The 9,511-nt window shown below is 37.3% G+C and overlaps 1 pseudogene; it reads left to right on the forward strand.

Moving 5' to 3' along the window:
- Positions 1 to 3,197: 3,197 nt before the first annotated feature.
- LOC132277567 (subtilisin-like protease SBT3) lies at positions 3,198 to 8,782 on the forward strand (annotated as a pseudogene).
- Positions 8,783 to 9,511: the final 729 nt, after the last annotated feature.

The raw sequence follows: 9,511 nt of genomic DNA on the forward strand, positions 1-9,511 counted from the left end.
TAGTTGTAATTTTATATCAAATTAGAAGTACTTGAGGTACATTTACAGAATGCATGCATTGGTTAATGAACTCAAGCAAAAAAATACAATTCAATGCAATGAAAAAATGTAAAAGCGTGGACAAACAATATTCACACTTACGGGTTTTAGGTAATTGGCTGTATATAATCATTTTATTTTATTTTTTTCCACATCCATAGTATTCCTTTAGAGGAATGAGGTCAGTTGTGGCAAGTCATTGTCCTATCTAGTCTTATTATCACCATTGATGCATGAATTAGTTACCCGGTGCCACCGTTTTCTTCATGACAAGCAGGACTCAATTCTCCATCACCTATATATCAAAATACATAATATATATATTATGTTGTATGAAGATGCAAATGAAATAAAATGAACATTGATTTTAATGCAGGTAAAAATGGCAGGGTACCGGATTTTGTATTCCTGGCCCATGTGGTGGACATAACATCAGCAATGCACGTGTCCTTTGTTTTCAGGTCATTTGGCTCGAGGCTGTTTCCTACCAGGTGTGGTGCAGTCCATAAAACTCATTGAATGAATCATGAGGTGGCCATTTCTAAAAGTAAGATTTAAAGTCACAAAACTAAGTTTCCTCGCGATTAAAGTATGCATGATTAAATTAGTTGGTGAGCTTAGATATTTGCTTGCTTTGTTTAGCCCTTCAATCTCTTTGCTATGTATATTTTTGTTTTTAAAGCTTGACCATAGTTGTTAAAGGTTCAAGGCGCACCAAGGCGCCAAGGTCCCCTGGAGCCTGAGGCGCAGGCTAGGCGCGCACCCGAGTGAAGTGAGACGCAAGTTGAGAAAAAATTAAAAATGATATCTAATAAAGAGGCAATAGTAAATATAAAGATGCAAAATCATTTAAACCAAAAGCTTGAGTTTAATAATCAACATACTAACATAAAAATGCAAAAGGGAACTACGTTCAATAGTAACAAACATACTAATATAAAGATGCAAAAGTCAACTAATTAAATAAAACCAAAACAAACATAGAAATGTTCACTTCTTCCTAAATTCTTAAGAAGACAACACCAAAGGATCTAAACATCATCATCATCATCATCAGTAAACATATCACAATTTTGATCATCACTTAAAATGTGTGTGTGGGTTTATGTTTTTGGCAATTGGTCATGCACATAAGACCTAACCTTCAACTACAGCCTGCAGGGAAAAAGGCAAGTGCAGAGATTTCAGAAGAAAAAAAAAACATGCTAATAGTGCTGTGATTTCAGAAAAACAAAATAATCAGAACAGAGATTTCTTCTTCTCTCTTCTGGACTCGACTGTGGAAACTGAGAAGGAGAAGAGTAGCAGCCAAAAAAAAAAAAAATAAGTTCAGACTTCAGAGAAACAGATTTGTTAAAAAAGAAAAACAGAGCTTCCAGTTCCAGACTTCCAGCTGAAGAAGAAGAAGGGTAACACCAACAGATTTCAGAAAAGTAAGAGGTGCAGAGAAACAGATTTTTTTAAAAAAATAGGGAGTTCAGTCGAAGACTGAGAGCAGCCAAAAAGAACCGCAACCAAAAAAAAAATAGAAGGAAAAAAACAAAATTACCAAAGATTTCAGAAAAAAGGAGAAGAAGATAAGAGAAACAAACCAAAAAAATGAAAAAAAAATGAAGAAGAAGAGAGAGAGAAGAAGAGAGAGAAAAGAAGAGAGAAGATAAAGAGAGCTTACCTGATGTCTTCAATTTGAGCAGATGAGATTATGAGACAAAGAGGTCTTCAATCGCAGCGATGCAGACTTCGCCGTTGCAACTAGCGAGCCCTAGTCTTCTTTCTCTTTTCATTCACTCTCTTTCTCTTTTTGATTCACTTTCCTTTTTGTTTTGGGTCAAGTTGGTCAAAAATTGACTTCCACAGCCTGTATTAACTCTTATAAGGTATATATACCTTTTTCCTTTTATAACCTGCAAGTAAAAATACATTTAAAAGGAAACTTTAATCAGGTGCGCCTGCCTTGCGCCTTGGGATCCTTGCCTGTACATTAAAGGCGCACGCCTCATCAAAGGGCTTCGCCTGGCTGTACGACAGGTGCAATTACCACGCCTGTATGCGCCTTGCGCCTCGGGCGCATGCCTTCGGCGCCTTTGACAACTATGAGCTTGACACCATTTTTGGCATCTTATCTCCAATTGACAAGTCACTTCCTTGAGTATTATTTTCAAATATCAGCTGGATTTATGATTTTTCTTCTCTGTATTAGGTAAGTTAGACCCTTCTCCCCAGTCCCTCTCCCTTCTGGCCCTTTATACTTTGACAGGGGCCACTACATTTTTTGAATGCAATATCTTATCTATTATCTTGATATAAAAATGTTAGTTGTAATTTTATATCAAATTAGAAGTACTTGAGGTACATTTACAGAATGCATGCATTGGTTAATGAACTCGAGCAAAAAAATACAATTTAATGCAGTGAAAAAATGTAAAAGCGTGGACAAACAATATTCACACTTACGGGTTTCAGGTAATTGGCTGTATATAATCATTTTATTTTATTTTTTTCCACATCCATAGTATTCCTTTAGAGGAATGAGGTCGGTTGTGGCAAGTCATTGTCCTATCTAGTCTTATTATCACCATTGATGCTTGAATTAGTTACCCGGTGCCACCGTTTTCTTCATGACAAGCAGGACTTAATTCTCCATTACCTATATATCAAAATACATAATATATATATATATATTATGTTGTATGAAGATGCAAATGAAATAAAATTAACATTGATTTTAATGCAGGTAAAAATGGAAGGGTACCGGATTTTGTATTCCTGGCCCATGTGATGGACATAACATCAGCAATGCACGTGTCCTTTGTTTTCAGGTCATTTGGCTTGAGGCCGTTTGCTACCAGGTGTGGTGCAGTCCATAAAACTCATTGAATGAATTATGGTTGGTACTGGCTAATGGTCTTTTTAATCTTTAGTGTCTTTTTGTGTTTCAGATCTTCTTGAATTTAGATGTCTTCTTTAGAGCAAATCGAAGACAGTGTTGCCTCAGAAGCAAGCAGAGGAAGCTATTGTCTCGAAAACATTCAAAACTGTAAGTTGTCCTACATTATTGTCTTTTAACTCTAAGATGCTAAAGTGATTTGTTTTTGTTACTTCTGGTTCATCACCTCGCTTCCTACCTACCGCCAAGGCTTTGCCTCAGGTCAGTGGCTTTAATTAACTCTCTCCTGTTTTTCTTAGCAATCCGTAAGTTAATTTTAGAACCCAAAAGTTTTGATTTGCCTTAGTTTTTCATTTGAAGTCACTCTTAAATGCTGAACAATTATGGGTAATAGTCCAATATACTGCTGAGATGCATGACTTCATATCTTTTTGTTTAAATATTCATCATCATCCTTATTTCTAAAACTTTTTTTTTGGTTTTGTTTTGTTTTTGTTTTCGTTTGTTTGTGGAGGATTAGTTTCTTTAATCTAAGTTTCAAGTGTCCTAATTAGATGGTGTTACAGGCAAAGTGGTAGTGGAATCAGCAATCAGGGTTGGATCGATTTTTTTAATAGACTCAACCAAGAGTTGAAGTAGGATACATACATCTGGGCTTAGGAAAGATTTGTAGTTCATGAAATTGGTTCTTCAGAAGACTATCGCAAAATGACTTCTGTACAGTATCAATTCTTCCCATTTTTGAATGTCAGAATAATTTTTTTGCAATTCTAGCTGACAATTCCTTATTTTGATTCTGGTAATAATCTTTCATGGTTTCACCTGATGAATTGAAGGAGAGTCAGGTTTAGGAAAAGTTTCAGCAATTAATTGGTAAACATGCAGCTGGTCCACGAGAAACTAAGCCGCCACCAATTTTGAGCCGCAACAGGCTTTTGGATTGTATCTATTGAACACATTCAGCTATATATACTTGGATTGTATCATCTGTCACACACACAGTAATATCATAAACTCAATTTGTTTCGTCTGTGTGAAGAAGAAGAAGAAGAAGAAGAACAAGAACAACAACTCCAGTTAGAGCTGTATTCAATAATCCAGTTAGAGCTGTGGGCCCAACATAAAACCATGGCCTGGCAAAGTTTTTAGGGTTCATGTACTGATTTGTGGGTATAACCCTAGTGATCCAGGCCAACAATTTCTATATAAACAATGACACACCTAAAGTTCTAGTACTAGTAGTGAAAGCAACAATGGGAACAAGAAGAAGAACAAGAACAAGAAACAACAACAACAACATATTATTCTCAACAGTCCACAACATATTATTCTCAACAGTCCTGCATTCAATAATCCAGTTAGAGCTGTATTCAATAATCCAGTTAGAGCTGTGGGCCCAACATAAAACCATGGCCTGGCAAAGTCAACAACAACAACAACATATTATTCTCAACAGTCCACAACATATTATTCTCAACAGTCCTGCATTCAATAATCCAGTTAGAGCTGTATTCAATAATCCGGTTAGAGCTGTGGGCCCAACATAAAACCATGGCCTGGCAAAGTTTTTAGGGTTCATGTACTGATTTGTGGATATAACCCTAGTGATCCAGGCCAACAATTTCTATATAAACAATGACACACCCAAAGTTCTAGTACTAGTAGTGAAAGCAACAATGGGAATTCTTACTAGTGCTCATTTTCTCCTCTTGGTCATCTTTCTTTCTGCTGCTTCTCACTCAAAAGCAATGGAGAGATTCACCTACATTGTTCACATGGACAAGTCCTACATGCCCAAGGTCTTTTCTAGCCACCAACACTGGTACACTGCCATCGTTGACTCCACAAAACCCGCCACTCACACACCAACAAATGACCACCAATCCACCCTAAAGCTTATCTATGCTTATGACACTGCTTTCACTGGTTTCAGTGCTGTGTTCTCCCAAGATGAGCTGAACACCCTAAGAAAGTCCCCCGGTTTTGTCTCGGCTTTTGCTGACAAAATTGTCACTCTTCACACCACTCACACCTTTGAATTCCTCTTCCTCAATCCTGTGGCCGGCTTCAAATTACGGTCAAGATGTCATCGTTGGTGTCATTGACTCCGGCGTGTGGCCTGAGAGCCGGAGCTTCAACGACGATGGAATGACCAAAGTGCTCAAAAGATAGAAGGGGATGTGCCAAGAAGGTCAAGATTTCAATTCTTCATTATGTAACTCCAAGCTCATTGGAGTTGGATACTTACAAGGGCGTCATGGCAGCAAATCCTAACATTACCATTAGCATGAACTCGGCGAGGGACACAAAGGGTCATGGGACACACACTTCCTCCATAGTTGCGGGAAACTATGTCGAAGGCACATCCTACTTTGGCTATGCTTCTGGGACTGCAAGAGGGGTTGCCCTGCGTGCTTGGGTGGCATCGACAAGGTCTGCTCAAACGAATTTGAGGACTGCTATGCCTCTGATTATCTCATTGGTGTGGACCATGCCATGGCTGATGGCGTCCATGTGATGTCAATTTCGATGGGTGTTGATGGTGTTGTCCCTTTGTATGAGGACCCTTTTGCCATAGCTTCCTTTTGAGCCATGGAGAAAGGTGTTCTTGTGTCTACTGCAGTAGGAAATGATGGCCCCTCTCTTGGGTCATTATACAGTGGAATCCCATGGGTCTTGACGGTCGCTGCCAGTTCAATTGGCCGTTCTTTTGCTGGGACTACGACTCTCGGCAATGGGCTAACCATCACTGGATGGACCATGTTCCCTGCAAGTGCTTTGGTTAATGACAAACCTCTTTTTTACAACAAGACTTCATCACATTGCAATTCAACTGGGTTGTTGTCTAAACCCCCTGATGATGGCATCCTCATATGTGATGTCGGGGACACTGATTCTCTCTACATCGTTGCAAGTCTGTCAATGGCAACTTCAGCCATCTTTATCTGTGATGATCCACACTTGGCCGAGGTGGAAGGTTTCACCTATCTTGGAGTTGTGATTGGCTCAAAAGATGCAGAGGTAGTTTTCAAATATGCCAAAAGGTCTAAGAAGTCTAAGGGTCTGTTTGATTTCCTACTTCAGCACTGAATGTAGAAAACGGTAAGTGATTTTTTAAAATAAGTGTTTAATAAAATTTTAGGATACCGCTTAATATGATAGGTACCGCTTAAAAGAGGCCAAAATTTTAAGCGAGGAAAGGGTTGCTTATTGCTTGTTGCAGAAGACGGTAAGTGATTAGGTTTTAAAACTATTTTTTTAATGACTACTCTACCCTCGAATCACGCTCTCTCTAGACTTCTCTTTGCAATTTCTTTAAAATTCTCTTTGCAATTTCTCTCTGCATCTGGAAATAGAGTGACTCTTCTATATATATATTTGGTTGATTGTTACTCCCTTTTTTTTTTTTTACATTATAGAACAAATTCTTTAAAAAATATATAATTTTACCAAATTCCCAAAATAATAATAATAATAATTCTACGTATTATATTATAAACACGTCACTTTGGTTACCTATTCAAATTGATTTAACACCAATATTTATGTAATATAATTCTATTTGTAGATAAGAATTCTTTTTCACCTACTTTCTTTAATATTTTTAACATCCTTCTCGATACCGTACATAAATATTATATAATCCAAAGCCCATATAATTTAAATTTTCTATCACTTATTTATATAATAGAATTCTATTCCTGGATAAGAATTCTTTTTCACGTACTTTTTTCGTAACACCCTTTTCAATACCATATATAAATATTATGTAATAAAAAATCAATATATAACATCTTTTACTTTCTTTAATCTTTGTAACATCTTTTTTGATATCATACATAACAATTTAACAAATATTATGTAATCCAAAATCCATATATTTTAAATTTTACTTTCTTTAATCTTTGTAGCACCTTTTTCGATATACATAAATGTTATGTAATTCAATCTATATATTTTAAATTTTCATCAATTATTTATATAATATAATTCTATTTCTAGATAATCTTTTTTTTTTTTTCCTGAATAGGATTTTTTTTTTTTTTTTTGATATATTATAAATCAACATTAAAGCACAATTACAACAAGAGATAAATCTCTTTGACAAATCTTGGAATAGACATAGTCCATTTCCAAAAAGCAACCTATCCTCGCAAAAATTGATAAATGCTCTGCTAGGATTAATCAGGTGCAAAAACCAGTCCACTCAATAAGGTCTTCATCCACTGCTGCGGACAAACCAGACTAAGAAGTCACACCAAACTTGACACAACCTGAAATCTGGAAGTTGCAAAAAATCACAACACATTTAATGGCCAAAAATAATCAACAAATCTTCCAGACCAAAGTTTAGGTATGTGATAACTTCCCAAACTATAGCTTATGCAGCCTGCATACTCTGATCTCTCATCCCTTTATGTAGAACATTATTTCTGATAGACCATATTTTCCAAAATGTAACTGCAAACACACCACTTAATATTTTGGATTTGATAGACTTAATAGCAGTCTTTTGACAAAACCAATCCACCACCTGATTCACATCTTTAAAACCTGGAAATTCAATATGCAGCAGATCAAACACATCCCTCCAAACAGCCGTGGCAAATTCACAAACACAGAACAGATGATCATTTGAATCATCTCCTTTATAACAATTGTGACAAATAAATGTTAGCTGCATTCCTCTTCTCTGTAAATTCATATTTCTAGATAAATTTTTTATTTATTTATGATTATTTGACATTATTATTCATTGTTAAATTGATATATTTCATTGAGTGAATTAATGTGATTATTTTATTAATATTTTTATATATAAATATAAAATTGTTATGAGTACCATCTATTGAGGGCAAAAATGTAATCTGTACAACTTTCAGACTTCAGCTTTTGTATATAACAAATAATATTAATGAATTTAGTACTTAAAACTAAAACATTATCAAACGGGTATTCAAATTAATACATTCAGCACTTAAAATTTCAGTGCTTAAAATTCAGTACTCAAGATTTTTAGTGCATAATTTTCAGTTTTATCAAACAGCACCTAAGTCGAGCATAAAGTTCCGACAAACCATTTTGGGGACAAAGCCTGCACCTGTTGTTGCTTCCTATACTTCAAGGGGTCCTGCACAGAGCTATCCGGGCATCCTGAAGCTGGATTTAATGGCGCCAGGGTCATTAATCTTAGCAGCTTGTCCTCCCAATAAAATTGCAGCCTCAATTGGTTTCAATATAAATTTGTCTAGTGATTATAACTTTGTCTCTGGGACATCCATGGCTTGTCCTCACGCTTCTGGCATGGCTGCTATCCCTAAAAGGCGTGCATCCAGAATGGAGTCCGGCTGCTATAAGGTCCGCCATGATGACCACGGCGAACCCACTAGATAACACTCTTAATCATATTTGAGACCTTGGTCTGCACCTCGAAATAGCCTCACCTCTAGCAATGGGGGTAGGAGTAGGACAGGTTGATCCAAACTGGGTGCTTGACCCCGGTCTTATATATGATGCAACTCCACAGGACTATGTAAATCTCCTCTGCTCCATGAATTTCACAAAGGCACAAATCTTAACAATTACAAGATCAAACAGTTACACTTGCTCCAACCCTTCTGACGATCTGAATTACCCATCATTTATGCTCTGTACACTAACAAAATAACAATGATCACTCGAACGTTTCAGAGGACAGTGACAAATGCTGGAGATGGACTGATTATTTACAAGTCTGACATTAAATCTCAGCCTTGTAAGTCGTTGCGCCATCTCCAACATTTGTCACTGTCCTCTGAAATGTTCGAGGGACTTGTTGTTGTTTTGTTAGTGTACAGAGCAACAAGTGACGGATAATTTAGATCGTCAGAAGGGTTGGAGCAAGTGTAACTGTTTGATCTTGTAATGGTTTAGATTTGTGCCTTTGTGAAATTCATGGAGTAGAGGAGATTCACATAGTCCTGTGGAGTTGCATCATATATAAGACTCGGGTCAAGTGCCCGGTTTTGATCAACCTGTCCTGCCCCCATAGCTAGAGGTGAAGGCTATTTCGAGGTCCAGACCAAGGTCTCGGATAGGGTTAAGAGTGTTATCTAACGTGGGTTTGCCGTGGTCATCATGGCGGACCTTATAGTAGCCGGACTCCATTCTGGATGCGCGCCTTTTAGGAGCGCAGCCGCGCCAGAAGCATGAGAACATGCCATTGATGTCCCAGAGAGAAATGGAATCACTAGCCAAAACTGTATTGAAACCAACTGTGGCTGCATATTGATTGGGAGGCCAAGCTGCTAAGACAACTGACCCGGGTGCCATTATATCCGGCTTCACGATTCCGGGATAGCTTAGGTGCAGGAACCCTTGAAGTGTAGGAAGCAACAACAGGTGCAGCCTTTGTCCCCAAAATGGTTTGTTGGAACTTCATTGTAGTATGCTGTTGTTTCTAGACATATACATAAGCACTTGAAGGTTCTGTGCTAGCTACTAGTGTTGACAAGGACCAGGAAGGCAAATTCAACTTAACAAAGAAAGAAAATAAAACACACCACTTAAGCTCTTGAAAAAATACCACTTCGACTAAGCACTTGA

Source organism: Cornus florida, unplaced genomic scaffold, assembly GCF_030987335.1.
Source record: "Cornus florida cultivar Cherokee Brave unplaced genomic scaffold, ASM3098733v1 CherokeeBrave_3.0.0_Hap2_Chr10, whole genome shotgun sequence".
In the NCBI taxonomy this organism is placed as follows: Eukaryota; Viridiplantae; Streptophyta; class Magnoliopsida; order Cornales; family Cornaceae; genus Cornus; species Cornus florida.